General features: G+C 52.0%; 1 long non-coding RNA gene across 1 annotated transcript in view; it reads right to left on the bottom strand.

The window, feature by feature from the left end:
• Window positions 1-10,166, bottom strand: part of LOC147117866 (uncharacterized) — a 46,841-nt gene extending 36,675 nt beyond the window's left edge. Inside the window, exon 1 of the long non-coding RNA XR_015078311.1 lies at window positions 10,080-10,166. This is a non-coding gene — a long non-coding RNA (uncharacterized LOC147117866). The remainder of the gene's footprint in view (window positions 1-10,079) is intronic.
• Between the last annotated feature and the right edge of the window lie 3,553 nt (window positions 10,167-13,719).

Here is a 13,719-nt window from a genome sequence, read left to right as displayed (position 1 = left end):
CATAGATTCAGCAATGAGGCGTTGGTCTTCACTTTGGAGAGACGGAGGGTGGTGCTGTACCCAGCAAGTAGCAGGAGGCCCTCACCGCAAGCCTGCCGCACCATGTGGAGGGAGGTAGCTCAGCACATCTCGGACAGCACTGTGGTCCCCAGGACCCACACACAGTGCAGGAAGAAATTTAACTATCTCACTCAGGTGGTCAGTGTGAGTCAATCCTTCAACAAATGCTACATACGACCACCTGTACCATAATCTTCACACACTGCCCAAAGCACCACACCCCCAGCACTCAACAACCAACAATCTCTACCAACCAACACTCACACCTTGCACACAATGTCAGCTATTCAACTATGGCAGGCACAATGGTCATTAGTTATTAGAGTGAATGTGATATGTGTGATATGTTTATGCATAAATGTATTAATGGCATCTGGAATATTTTGTGGTCTCTCATTTTACCGTTGCGCCCAGGAGGATGCTGTGATATGGCATGACACAGGGTTGATATGTTGAGGATGTGGTGAGTAAAAGGGATCAGGAGTTTAAGTCATCCTGGTGTGAAACTGGAGGTCTGTTTGGAGGAGGTGGCAGAGTTCTGTGACCACCACCTTGGTGATGCACAGCCATCTAATACACTGCTCCTCGCTTAATTGAAGGTAGGAGAGGTGTTGTCGGAATACCCTCGGAGGGTAAGGCCTCCTGGTGAGAGCCCTGATGTCCCTCCTCATCCTTCTGTGCACATGTTCCCGTATTTCTCACTGCCTACGCTCCCTCCGCCATAGGTCCTAGAGGGCGAGGTGGCACCAGTACAGCCTCCATTAATGTTGCCAAGTGTAGCAGTTTGAATCTTTGAACTATAAATGTAGCCACTTTGTAGTTGCCAGAAGACTGCTGATACAAAAGAAGCTTGAAATTACTCATAGAAGCTGTTCAGTGGGTGAAACTGACAAGAAACCATTGAAACTAACCTGCCCTGACAGCTGGGAGTGATTAATGCTGATGCCTTTAGATAAAGTCGCTGGAGCCGGCTTCCTACAGCTGCACGCCAGCTCTCCCTGTCACTGTCTGGTCGAGATGCTAAGATAAGTGGCGGCAATCAATTTTACAGATCGGGCATCCAGCGCTCACTAACGTCACTGTCTGCCTGGCATTGAAGTCCCTGGCGGGACCTCGTACCAGCGGCACAAGGGGGGGGGGGGGCCAGATTTGCCTTGCCCTGGCGCTACTGCCTTAGTGCCTCATTACCCCTATCTGCTGGCGCTGTTCAGTGTAAGGTACCGAATTTTTCCCAAGACTTGAATTAGGACTCCAATCATTTTTTTGAGCAGTGCGCATGAATTTTGCTTGCAGTCTAAAGCATTAGCACCTAGCTCTAATTCTCCAACATTTCTACTGACACCACCCATTCCTGGGCTATAATGATTTTCTAGCCCCTAGAGTCCAAAAATCTAACTATCTTGCCCTTGAATATACTCAACGACTTGGCATCCACAGCCCTTTGGGAGAGAGAACTCCAAAGATTCACAACTCTGAGTGAAGAAATTCCTTCTCATCTCAGTCTTAAATGGCCGACCCCTTATCCTGAGACTAAGCCCCCTAGTTCTAGACTCTCCAGCCCCGGGGAAACAAACTCTCAGCATCTACCCTGTCAATCCCCCTCTCATCCCAGGGATCAATCTTGTGAACCTTCATTGCACCGCCTCTAAGGCATGTATGTCCTTCCTCAGATAAGGAGACCAAAACTGTGCACAGTACTCCAGCAGTGGTCTCACCAAAGCCCTGTATAAATGTAGTAAGACTTCCTTAGAGTCATAGGGCTAGATTTTCAGTTGATATCGCCAGCAGTTAGCGCCAAGAGAAGTGATTTTCGGGCGCTATGCGTGTAGTGCCCGTGCACAGCGCAGTTTGCGCCCCGCCCCAAATTAAGTTGCCCGTTAGCGCCGGCGCAAAGTTTAGCGCCCGCCCGGATGCGCGCGCAGAAAATGACGTCACATCCTCGTGCAACGCCCTTTGTGCGCCCCGATTCCAAACTTCAGTCGGACCGCCCCATTGTGCGGCTGGCAGCCGGAGCGTTTGGAAAAAGGAACGCAACACAACCAGCGCGGGCCCCGGGGGGCGCAAATTAAAGGGGACGTGCTCTCCAGTATAAAGGCCAGCCTTTTTTCAGAAAACACTCTTGTGCAACGCATTTCTGGAGACACAACAAGGAGGATAGCTAACTGGTTTCAAGCAGCAAGAGCTCAGGTATTTTTGGACTCAGGCCAGAGCGCTGCAAGTGGCCTTTTGGAAATGTGAGTGTTTGCCAGGATTTGATGGGGGTTGCATGGGGTGCCAACGCGGAGCTGCAGCTCCATGTCCGTAGGGCTCGCAGACGCATTGAGAGAGGGGCAGCCCTGGCTAGAGGCAGAGGGGGCTACAGGTGTCGGCCACGTAGGCCTTACCCAGTCAGGCTATACCGCCAGCAGCGCTCCTACCTAAACATGAGTGCCGCGCGATGTGTTAAAAGGCTCCGATTCCGAAAGGAGGTGATTGCAGAGATCTGCGGCCAAAGCTCAGGTGCAGGACGTCTGTCGGTGGAAGTGAAGGTGACGGTGGCATTGAACTTCTATGCCACCGGCTCCTTCCAATACGCTGCTGGGGACATAGCAAACATCTCCCAGTACGGCGCGCATCGCTGCATCCGCCAGGTGACCGAAGCACTGTTCAGAAGGAGAAGCCAATTCATCTCCTTCCCCATGGCCTGGAGAGCCAGCATCAGCGCGCATTGGGATTTTCCAGACTCGGGGAATTCCCCTTGGTGCAGGGCGCCATTGACTGTACGCATGTGGCTTTGCGGGCCCCTCTGGAGCATGGCGAGCAGTATCGCAACAGGAAGGGCTACCATTCTCTGAATGTGCAGCTGGTGTGTGACCACAAGCAGCGCATCATGGCAGTCAATGCCAGCTTCCCAGGCAGCAGCCACGATGCCTTTATCCTGCGGCAGAGTACTGTGCATGACATCTTCCAGGCACAGCCTCCCCCAAGAGGATGGCTACTCGGGGACAAAGGCTATCCTTTGTGCACCTGGCTCATGACCCCGCTCCGCGCACCCAGGACCGCTGCTGAAGAGGCCTACAACGAGAGCCATCAAACCACCCGCAACATCGAGCTAGCTATTGGGGTCCTCAAGCAGCGGTTCCGCTGCCTTGATCGCTCCGGAGGAGCTCTCCAGCATTCGCCGGACCGGGTCTCCCAATTTGTGGTGGTTTGCTGCATGCTACACAACCTGGCTATCCGCAGGACTCAGGCACTGCCACCTGACGTTGGACCAGCACCTCAGGAGGAGGAGCAGGAGGAGCATGAGGAGGAGGAGGAGCAGGAGTACGTTCCCAGGAGGGAGCGACCAGGGCCAAGGGCCGCACGACGCCACCTTATTACACGGTACTTCTAAGCCCCGTCAGGGAATGGTCAGGGCCGATGAGGGAAGATGAATGCAGCCGCTCCGCAACCCCTCAGCCGGCGAAGCCAACAAACACTAAGAAGAACAACCATGGAGACTGCATGAATAAAGATAATTTTTTATTACACAAAAATGAAAAGCCCTTCCCACATGAATCCCCAAAAACAATAAACGGGCCCCACAAAAAGCCCAACAAACGACTCACTCCCACAAACTGGGGAGGAGTCACTCCACCTTTCTTCAAACCGGGCCTCAATGTCGGCCTAACGCAAAAAATAAGCCCTCCAACAACACAACCATGGGCAAAATAAAGATGGCCACCGCCATATAAAAGGAAAGCTGGCCACACCCTCTACTGAGTGGCCCGCGAGGGCGAGACCTTGCCCAGCCTTTTGCCTCCCCTGCCCGGCCTGCTGCTCCTTCGCAAGCTCTGCCCAGCGGCTGCTGCGAGGCTGGGGGGGGGGGGAAAAAGGTGCCTGAGGCTCAGATGCCCTTCCACCAGATGCCGCTGGGGGGCGGCGTGGCGCACCTGAGCCTGGCCACCATCAGCTGCAGCCGCTTGCCCTTGACGCCCTAGTGGGGGAATGGCGGCGACGGATGGCGCAATGTGGGCCAGCTGGCGTCTGGGATGCGCTGGCTGGTGCTGTGGCGCGGTGGCACTCGGCCAGGCCCGCACTGCAAGATCCGCAACAATCAGCCGAGGGGCGGCTTGCTGTGATGGTCCAGCGCGGCGGCTGCCCTGGCGATGCTTGCCTGAGACAGCGCGTGTGGCAGCAGTGAGTGCCCGTTGTCCTGGTGTGCGCGCGCATCACATCCGCCAGGGTCTTGACGGCATCAGTCAGCATGCGGCCACTCGTGGCAGTTGCTGCCCCGAACTCGCGCACACTGGTCGCCAGCGACTCGATGGCCTCAGGCATGCGCCCCACCACGCTCATGAGCTCCGTGTGGCGCCGGTCCGAATCCTCGGCCATCTTATCCAGCTTCCGCACCTCCTCCGAGGTGAAGGTGTCCGGACTGGAGTCGCGACTCTCCCGCTGGGGAGGATGGGGCCGAACTAAGGGCCCCTTGCCACGTTGGTGGCGGCGAGTGTGCCGATCAGCAGCACTCCCCTCTGATCCTTCCCCCCTTTGGGGGGGGGGGGGGGGGAAGGCCGCGGGCCATGCGCACGGCTCCTGGGTGGCTGGACGCCACTGGTCCCAGAAGCTGCATTGCCCTGCGACAGTTCCTCCAGGCACTCGTCCAGTGAGGAGGTGTCAAGCATTTCCTCCTCTCCTGCGGGACGTGACTGTTCCCCCGATGGTCCGGCTTGCTCCTCCTCTTCCTCCTGCTCGGAGGTGCTGTCACTGGCAGCTTCAGGGTCCTGGTCGTCACCAGCTGAAAGCAGGAATGCACAAGAGTAGCTTCAGAGTGAGGAGACGGTGTCAGCGAGGGAGTTAGGACTGGTGGCATTCAGCGCATTGGTGGGACAGTGGCAAAGGAGGTAGCTCGGATGGGCCAGTGCGACGAGAGAGGGCCAAAAGGCGAGGTCCTTACCATTGCCGGGCAGTGGAGGGTCGGATACTCCGCACGCTGTGGGGACAATCACACGGGCTCCCATGAGCACACACACGCGCTCCTCCAGCCGAGTGAACTTCTGCAGCTTGGCGCGACCACCCCTGGCACAGGCCTGGCGATTAAAGGCTACTTTAGCCTGCAAGAGAAAGGACGGGCTGTAAGTGCGCAGTGTAGCCCTGATGTAGTGTGCACTGCCTCCCATGGTGGAATAGCTTGGCCAGAGTGAAGCCCTGATGTAGTGTGCACTGCCTCCCATGGTGGAATAGCTTGGACAGAGTGAAGCCCTGATGTAGTGTGCACAGCCTCCCATGGTGGAACAGCTTGGACAGAGTGAAGCCCTGATGTGTGCACAGCCTCCCATGGTGGAATAGCTTGGCCAAAGTGTAGAGTGCCAAATGGCCATTTGATGCTCATGACTGTCCCAATGCTGCTGGCTGAGGGCTGTCCAATAGGACTTCCAGCTCCCTTTGCCCATCATGTCAGGTGTACATGCAAGAATGAGGAGGAGACTGGAAAGGCTACTCGCCTTGACAATCCTGGTCAGGTCGTTGTATTTTTTACGACATTGTTTGTGGGTCCTGGGGGCATCGCCGGTGAACGTCACCCTCTGGGCGATCTGCTTCCAGGCTTTGGTGTAGTCGTGGTGGGTTGGATTCCTCCCACTCTCTGGGAACAAGATCTTGCGCCTCACCTCCAGAGCTGTGACCATTATGTCCAGATCACCCTCTGAGGAGCGCAAGGCATGCTGACGGGCCTTCTCTGGCGTTGCCATGACTCCCTGGGGCTGAGCAGCAGTGTTGAGGCCTCTTTGCAAGGCTGCAGTGTGCAGGGCGTGGCAGCAGACCAATTCGTCCCTTCCCCCTTTAAGAGCTGGTCGGCGCCACGGGGTCTGCTGTCAGTCCAAAAATGACCGCACCCGCGCTGCGCCCCGCCTGGGCGCTATCCCTCTGCACCGCCGGCTTAGCGCCTAAAGAGAGTAGTGGAACGCCTCTTTTAGCGCTCCACCAACCTCTTAGGGCGAAGCCACTGAATTCCCGGCAACGGGGCGCTACTTTGGGGCGGGCGCTAACTTCGGGCAGGCGCTAAGGTTAGCGCCCCAAAACTGCCTATACTGAAAATCTAGCCCATAGAGTTATACAGCACAGAAAGAGGCCCTTCGGCCCATCGTGTCTGCGCCGTCCATCAAGCCCTGTCCAATCTAATCCCATTTTCCAGCATTTGGTCCATAGCCTTGTATGCAATGGCATTTCAAGTGCTCATCCAAATGCTTCTTGAATGTTGTGAGGGTTCCTGCCTCTACCACCCTTTCAGGCAGTGAGTTCCAGACTCCAACCACCCTCTGGGTGAAAAAGCTCCTCCCCAAATCCCCTCCAAACCTCCTGCCCCTTACCTTGAATCTATGCCCCCTTGTTATTGACCCCCCTACTAAGGGGAAAAGTTCCTCTATCTACCCTATCTATGCCCCTCATCATTTTGTACACCTCAATCAGGTCCCCCCCCTCAGCCTTCTTTGCTCCAAGGAAAACAACCCCAGCCTGTTTAGTCTTTCTTCATAGCTGAGGCGCTCCATCCCAGGTAACATCCTGGTGAATCTTCTCTGCACCCTCTCCAAAGCAATCACATCCTTCCTATAGTGAGGCAACCAGAACTGCACACAGTACTCCAGCTGTGGCCTTACCAGCGTTTTGTACAGCTCCATCATAACCTCCCTGCTCTTATATTCTATGCCTCGGCTAAAGAAGGCAAGTATCCCATATGCCTTTTTAACCACCTTATCTACCTGATCCGCTGCCTTCAGGGATCTATGTACATGTACACCAAGGTCCCTCTGACCCTCTGTGCTTCCTAGGGCCCTACCACTCATTGTGTATTCCCTTGCCTTATTTGTCCGTCCAAAATGCATCACCTCGCACTTTTCAGGGTTAAATTCCATTTGCCACTTCCACCCATCTGACCAACCCGTTTATATTGTCCTGTAGCTTTCCTCCTCGCAATTTACCACCCCACCAATTTTCGTGTCATCTGCGAACTTACTGATCATACCTTTTACATTCTCATCCAAATCATTTATGTAGATCACAAACAGCAAGGGACCCAGCACCGATCCCTGAGGTACCCCACTGGACACAGGCTTCCAGTCACAAAAGCAACCTTCGAACATCACCCTCTGCCTCCTGCCACTCAGCCAGTTTAGGATCCAACGTGCCAAGGCACCCTGGATCCCATGGGCTCTTACCTTCTTGACCAGTCTCCTATGCGGGACTTTGTCAAAAGCCTTACTGAAGTCCATCTATACCACATCCACACACCTTGTCACCCCCCTCGAAAAATTCAATCAGATTGGTCAGACATGATTTACCCTTGACAAAGCCATGCTGACTATCCCCGATTAATCCTTGCCTCTCCAAGTGGAGACTAATTTTGTCCCTCAGAATTTTTTCCAATAATTTCCCTACCACAGATGTTAAGCTCACTGGCCTGTAATTCCCTGGTTTATCCCTGCTACCCTTCTTGAATAATGGTACTACGTTAGCTGTTCTCCAGTCCTCTGGTACATTCCTGTGGCCAGAGAGGTTCTGAAAATTTGTGTCAGAGCCCCTGCAATCTCCTCCTTTGCCTCACACAGCAGCCTGAGATACATCTCATCCGGGCTTGGGGATTTATCCACTTTTTGGCCTCCTAAAACCGCTAGTACCTCCTCGCTCTCGATGCTAATATGTTCAAGTATATCACAGTCCCCTTGCCCGATTTCTATGTCTACATCGTCTTCCTCCATAGTGAACACAGATGCAAAAAATTCATTTAAAACCCCACCTACATCATCTGGCTCTACACACAGATTGCCACTTTGGTCCCTAATGGGCCCTACCCTTTCCCTGGTTATCCTCTTGCCCATAATATACTTATAAAACATCTTAGGATTTTCCTTTATTTTGCTCGCCAGTGTTATTTCATGGCCCCTCCTCGCTCTCCTAATTTCTTTTTTAAGTATGCCCCTGCACTTTTTATACTCCTCTAGGGCTTCCTCCATCTTTAGTAACTGCCAAAAGCCCCCCTTTTTTTCCTAATGCATTTTTGTATATCCCTTGTCATCCAAGGTTCCCTTTGCTTGTTGGTCCCACCCTTGACCTTTACAGGAACATGTTGGCGTTGTACTCTCTATTTCCCTTCTGAAAGTCTCCCACTGCTTTGATGTGGATTTTCCTATAAGTAGCTGCTCCCAGTCCACTTTGGCCAGATCCTGCCTTATCATATTAAAATCGGCCTTCCCCCAATTTAGAACCCTTATTTCCGGGCCGTCTTTGTCTTTTTCCATGACCACCTTAAATCTCACCGAATTATGGTCACTGTCGCCAAAATGCTCTCCTACTGACACTTCCACCATTTGCCCGGCTACATTCCCTAGAATTAGGTCCAGTACCGCCCCCTCTCGTAGGACTTTCTACACGCTGGCTCAAAAAGCTCTCCTGGATGCACTTTAAGAATTCTGCACCTTCTAAGCCTTTCACACTCTGACTATCCCAATTAATATTGGGGAAGTTGAAATCCCCCACTATTATTTTCACACTTCTGAGATTTGCCTACATATCTGTTCCTCTATCTCCCCCTGACTGTTTGGGGGCCTATAGTACACTCCCAGCAAAGTGCTTGTCCCCTTTTTGTTTTTAAGTTCTACCCATATGGCCTCATTAGAGGAACCCGCTAATATATCATCCCTCCTTACAGCAGTAATTGACTCCTTAATTAATATTGCAACACCCCCTCCCCTTTTACACCCCCCTCTGTCTCGCCTGAAGATTCTATACCCCGGAATATTGAGCTGCCAGTCCTGACCCTCCCTCAACCATGTCTCCGTGATAGCAACAATATCATACTCCCATGTGTTCAACAACAACTTCAGTTCATCCACCTTATTTGCAAGACTCCTTGCATTAAAATAAATGCCTTCCAGCCTTGCCATATTCCCTTTCACATATTTGCTCTGCCTTCCCAGCTGACTTGTTTTTTCCTCCGTATTTGGCTGTAATTCACCCCCTACTATAGCTCCACTCTATCCCATCCCCCTGCCAAGTTAGTTTAACCCCCCCCCCCCCAGTGCTAGCAAACCTCCCCGCAAGGATATTGGTCCCCCTCTGGTTCAGGTGTAAACCGTCCGACACAAGTCCCACCTTTCCCAGAAGCAGACCCAGTGATCCAGGAAACTAAAGCCCTCCCTCCTGCACCAACTCTTTAGCCACGCATTCATCTGTTCTATCTTCCTATTCCTATACTCACTGGCACGTGGCACCGGGAGTAATCCAGAGATTACAACCTTTGAGGTCCTGCTCTTTAATCTTCTACCTAGCTCCCTAAATTCTTGCTGCAGGACCTCATCCCTCTTTTTACCTATGTCGTTGATACCAATGTGGACCACGACCTCTGGCTGTTCGCCCTCCCCCTCCAGAATGCCCTGCAGCCGCTCAGTGACATCCTTAACCCTGGCACCAGGGAGGCAACAAACCATCCTGGATTCATATCTACGGCCACAGAAACGCCTATCTGTTCCCCTTACTATAGAATCCCCTACCACTATTGCTCTCCCACTCTTTTTCCTCCCTTCCTGGGCAGCAGGAGCACCCCCAGTGCCAGGAAGTTGGCTGCTGCTGCCTTCCTCTGCTAAGTCATCCCCCTCAACAGTATCCAAAGCGGTATACCTGGTTGAAAGGGGGATGGCCACAGGGGTCTCCTGCACTACCTGCCTGCTTCTATTGTTCCACCTGGTGGTCACCCAGTTCCCTTCTGCCTGTGCAGCCCTACCCTGTAGTGTAACCAACTCACTGTACGAGTAATTCGCGACCCTCTCAGCATCGTGAATGCTCCACAACCTATCCACCCGCAGCTCCAGCACCGCAAGACAGCCTGTTAGTAGCTGCAGCTGGATGCATTTCTGGCACACGTGTTGGTCAGGGACACTGGCAGCGTCCCTGAATTCCCACATAGAGCAAGAGGAGCACATCACGGGGCTGGGCTCTCCTGGCATGACCTACCCCTTTAATCAATTTAAATTAACTTAGTTCAATACCACCAGTAAAGTAAGCCTTACCTGGTCTCTGGAGCCCTTTGTAGGCCCGCTCTGCCGCTGAAGCACCCGCCGAAGCTCTGAGGCCTTGCCTCCCCTGACTCACCCAACTCTCAGCACTCTGTTGAAAATTACACTTCAAAGCCTGTTTTTATAGGCCCTGAAACAAAGTCTTGCTGAACTGAGCCCAGCTACAGCAGAACCAGGTTAACCAGATTACTCCAGTTTCCCTTGTTAACTGCCTTCAGCTGCTCTGAGTTGTAGGACTTGTTTATCCCTTTTTAACCCTGCTTAAAGCTGGGAAATTTAGATTTTAAACAGTAAACAGTACTCTTGGACTCCAACCCCCTTGCAATAAAGGCCAACATGCTTATCACATTGTTACAGTCGCTTTAATGAACCCTCGCTGGACATTTATTATTGTGTACCTTTATTAGAATATCATCGTTCTTATTATCGGAACAGGCAGACTGCTGCAAGAGCAGGGACAAGTGACAGCCTGTTTATGATGTTTGACTGGTGTTATTATGAATATATTATTGCCCTGGCAACATTCTTGTTATTCTCCTTGGTATTCAGTTCTGAGGTTTGCTATGATCTGAACTGGACTAGACACTTGAAGAACAACATTTTTTCCTGAGAGATTTTAATTTAGATCTAGATTTTTTTTAAATTCATTCACAGGGTGTGGGCGTCGCTGGCAAGGCCAGCATTTATTGCCCATCCCTTATTGCCCTTGAAAAGGTGGTGAGCCTTCTTAAACCTCAGTCCGTGATGTGAAGGTCTTTTTTCATAGCGGTTTGGTATAACTGAGTGGCAGAGGGGCAGTTAAGAGTCAACCCCATTGCCGTGGGTCTGGAGTCACATGTAGGCCAGACCGGGTAAGGACGGCAGATTTCCTTCTCTAAAGGACATCCTCTGGTCGACCCCCGATCCCCCCTCCCGCGATCCCCGAGGCAACCGTTCTCCGACCTCCCCCCACCCCACCCCGCCCCCGCCGCAATCACTCCCCCATGCATCTGAGGCCTACCCGTCCGCAGCCAGCCAGCCTCTCAAGCTGGCTTGCTGCGTGTGTAAATCCGAGGCCTCACGTTCAAAACAGGCCCTGCCGTTAAAGTGGGCATGACCTCCGGGAAACCCGGCCTCCCGGGTTTCCCGCCCACCTCGGAGGCCCCCCCGCCCCCAACCCGCCTACCTCTAGAAAATTCCTTCCCATATCTCCGGGTCTTTAGTCCAGGCCTCTGGATTACTAGTCCATCAACATAACCACTGTGCTACAGTATCCCTAGATCATTAAGTATGATCATAATTCCAAACCTGCAATTATTTAGATATTCATCCCTAATGAGGTAATTATCCACCTCATATAAACTGGGCAACATTTCTCCTATTTTTCTTGAACTTAATGCATATAAATCAGTTGAATTTTGATTAATGCGGTTTCTGACCTTGACTCTTGAAGTTATTATTAAGTCTTTTTCCTCCGCCGTTAATTTTTGGCAGCCATATCCTTTAGTAAGGCCCCACACTCCTTGTAAACCACTCAAAAATGCTGAAGTCCCAAATATTGCCTCAACTATTTCTACAATTAGAAGGCCTATTGGAATGATTTATTGAAGCTGTTAGACTGTGTAGGTTGTTATACAGCAGTAATTGGTACATGATATGCAAGCACGCCCGTGCAAATAATTAAAGTAAATATAAAACATCGGTATTCAGACTGGAGCCCCAAGCTTCTCGAGGTAACCAGATTTCGCTCACTCTGTTTGATTTTTGAATTTATCTATATTTTTTGACATATTAGCGTGTTATTTCTATTTACTGTATATTGAAACATGTTCAGCAGAAGTCATAGGGGAAAAATTCGGTATCGCCCCGTTTGGGGCGCCATTATCGGCCGTGCGCAAAGTTTAGCGCCTGGCGCTAATTATCGCCTCCGACGGCAAACTTGGCTTTTATCGCCCCCGGAGGTGATTGGAGCGCTAAAGCAGGTGCTTCACACCTGTCTTAAGGCGCAAAGGCCGAGGAGCGAGGCGCTACCTCAGAGCGCTGGCGAAGCAAGGAAGGGTAAATAAAAATAAACCTGCAAAGTGCTACTCAGTACCCAAAACTCCTTCACACAGTGTTGAATCTCTCCAGAAGTCTCTCTCTCTCTGTCTCAGAATGCGTGGTGCAAAAATGTCACCAACAAAAAAAGGCAGGAAGCGGTCGCCTTTAAATAGCGCTGTCCCAGTCCCTTTCTGACTGCAAAACGCTCCCCTCAGCCTGTCGTTGCTAGCGGCAGGTGGTAAGGCAGGGAGCACCACTCAATATCCGGTCCCGGGTGCTACCGGGGCGTTGTGCATTCAACTGACGTCATGATCTGCCGGCGCAGGGGATTGTGGCAGTAGTGTTTAGCGCTGCCACAAAATGTCTAGTTAATTTCACGAGCGGCGCAAATATCGCCGCGCCTGGGCACTAGTTGCTTTGCACCCCATTAGCGTCCTCTTAAGGCACTAACAGGAGGCGCAAACAACTGAATTTTCCCCCATAGAGTCATAACGGCACGGAAGAAGGGCATTCGGCACATTGAGTCTGTGCCGACTCTCTATAGAGCATTCCAGTCAGTCTCATTCCCCCACTCTATCCCCGTAGCCCTGCAATTTATTTCCTTCAAGTGCCTATCCAGTCTCCCCATGAAAATATTGAGTGTCTCCGCTTCCACCACTTCCATCGGCAGCGAGTTCCAGGTCCTCACCACTCGCTGCGTAAAAAAGTTTTCCTTCACAACCCCCTGTATCTCTTGCAAAAAACCTTAAATCTGTGTCCACTAGTCCTTGTACCATCAACTAATGGGAACAGCCTTTCCCCGTCTAGCCTACCGAAACCCGGCATAATTTTGTACACCTCTATCAAATCACCCCTCAACCTCCTTTGCTCTAATGAAAACAAATCCAGCTTCTCCAACCTGTCCTTGTAGCTAAGATTCCCCATCCCCGGAACCATTCTGGTAAATCTCCTCTGCACCCTCTCAAGGGCCTTCACATCCTTCCTAAAGTGTGGTGAACAGAACTGGACATCCCAGCGAGTGCCCAACAAAATGCTGGTAGCAGTGTGATGAATGCAGCGCATTAGGCTGAGTCCCGGTCTACACTGAGTGTATCTGTCGGGCTTTGCTTAGGGATGGACATCTGTCCATCCCAAACACGGCCCCCTGCATTAGACGGGATGAGGCAAATGGAAGGGGACTCCCAGACTGGCTCTCTCCTCATCCCCAGCCTGTGGTCTGTTGGGCAGGTCAGTATGCCAGAAGAAACAAGGCACCTTGGCTGGTGGATGTGGGCCCCACCTGGGGAGGGGGGAAGGGGCCCAGTGGACCCTTGAAAATGTTCTTTGATTAACTAATTCTTTGGCCCCATTACCAAGAAAGATGACGGTCACAAAGTTTGATTGACTGTGCCGGTGGCCCAAGCTTCCATTGGAACAGATTTTCGGAGTCACTTTTAATCATCTGCTTTGCGATGGCAGGTTCCAGAGATGCGCCCGTCATGGCGCGCGGGCACAGGGAAAATGCAGATCATTGCAACTCCCGTTGACCTCGGAGAGTCCAGTGGGTTCAATGGCAGAGCTTAGGTTGAGGGTCACTGACCCACTGATGCTTTACTTGGATTCGCTGGTTTGTTTA

The sequence above is a fragment of the Somniosus microcephalus genome, chromosome 5 (assembly GCF_052327205.1).
Source record: "Somniosus microcephalus isolate GS21.2 chromosome 5, FLI_Smic_1.0, whole genome shotgun sequence".
NCBI lineage: Eukaryota > Metazoa > Chordata > Chondrichthyes > Squaliformes > Somniosidae > Somniosus > Somniosus microcephalus.
The sequence above is the reverse complement of the archived record's forward strand: the minus strand, read 5'-3'. Positions and strand labels throughout refer to the sequence as shown.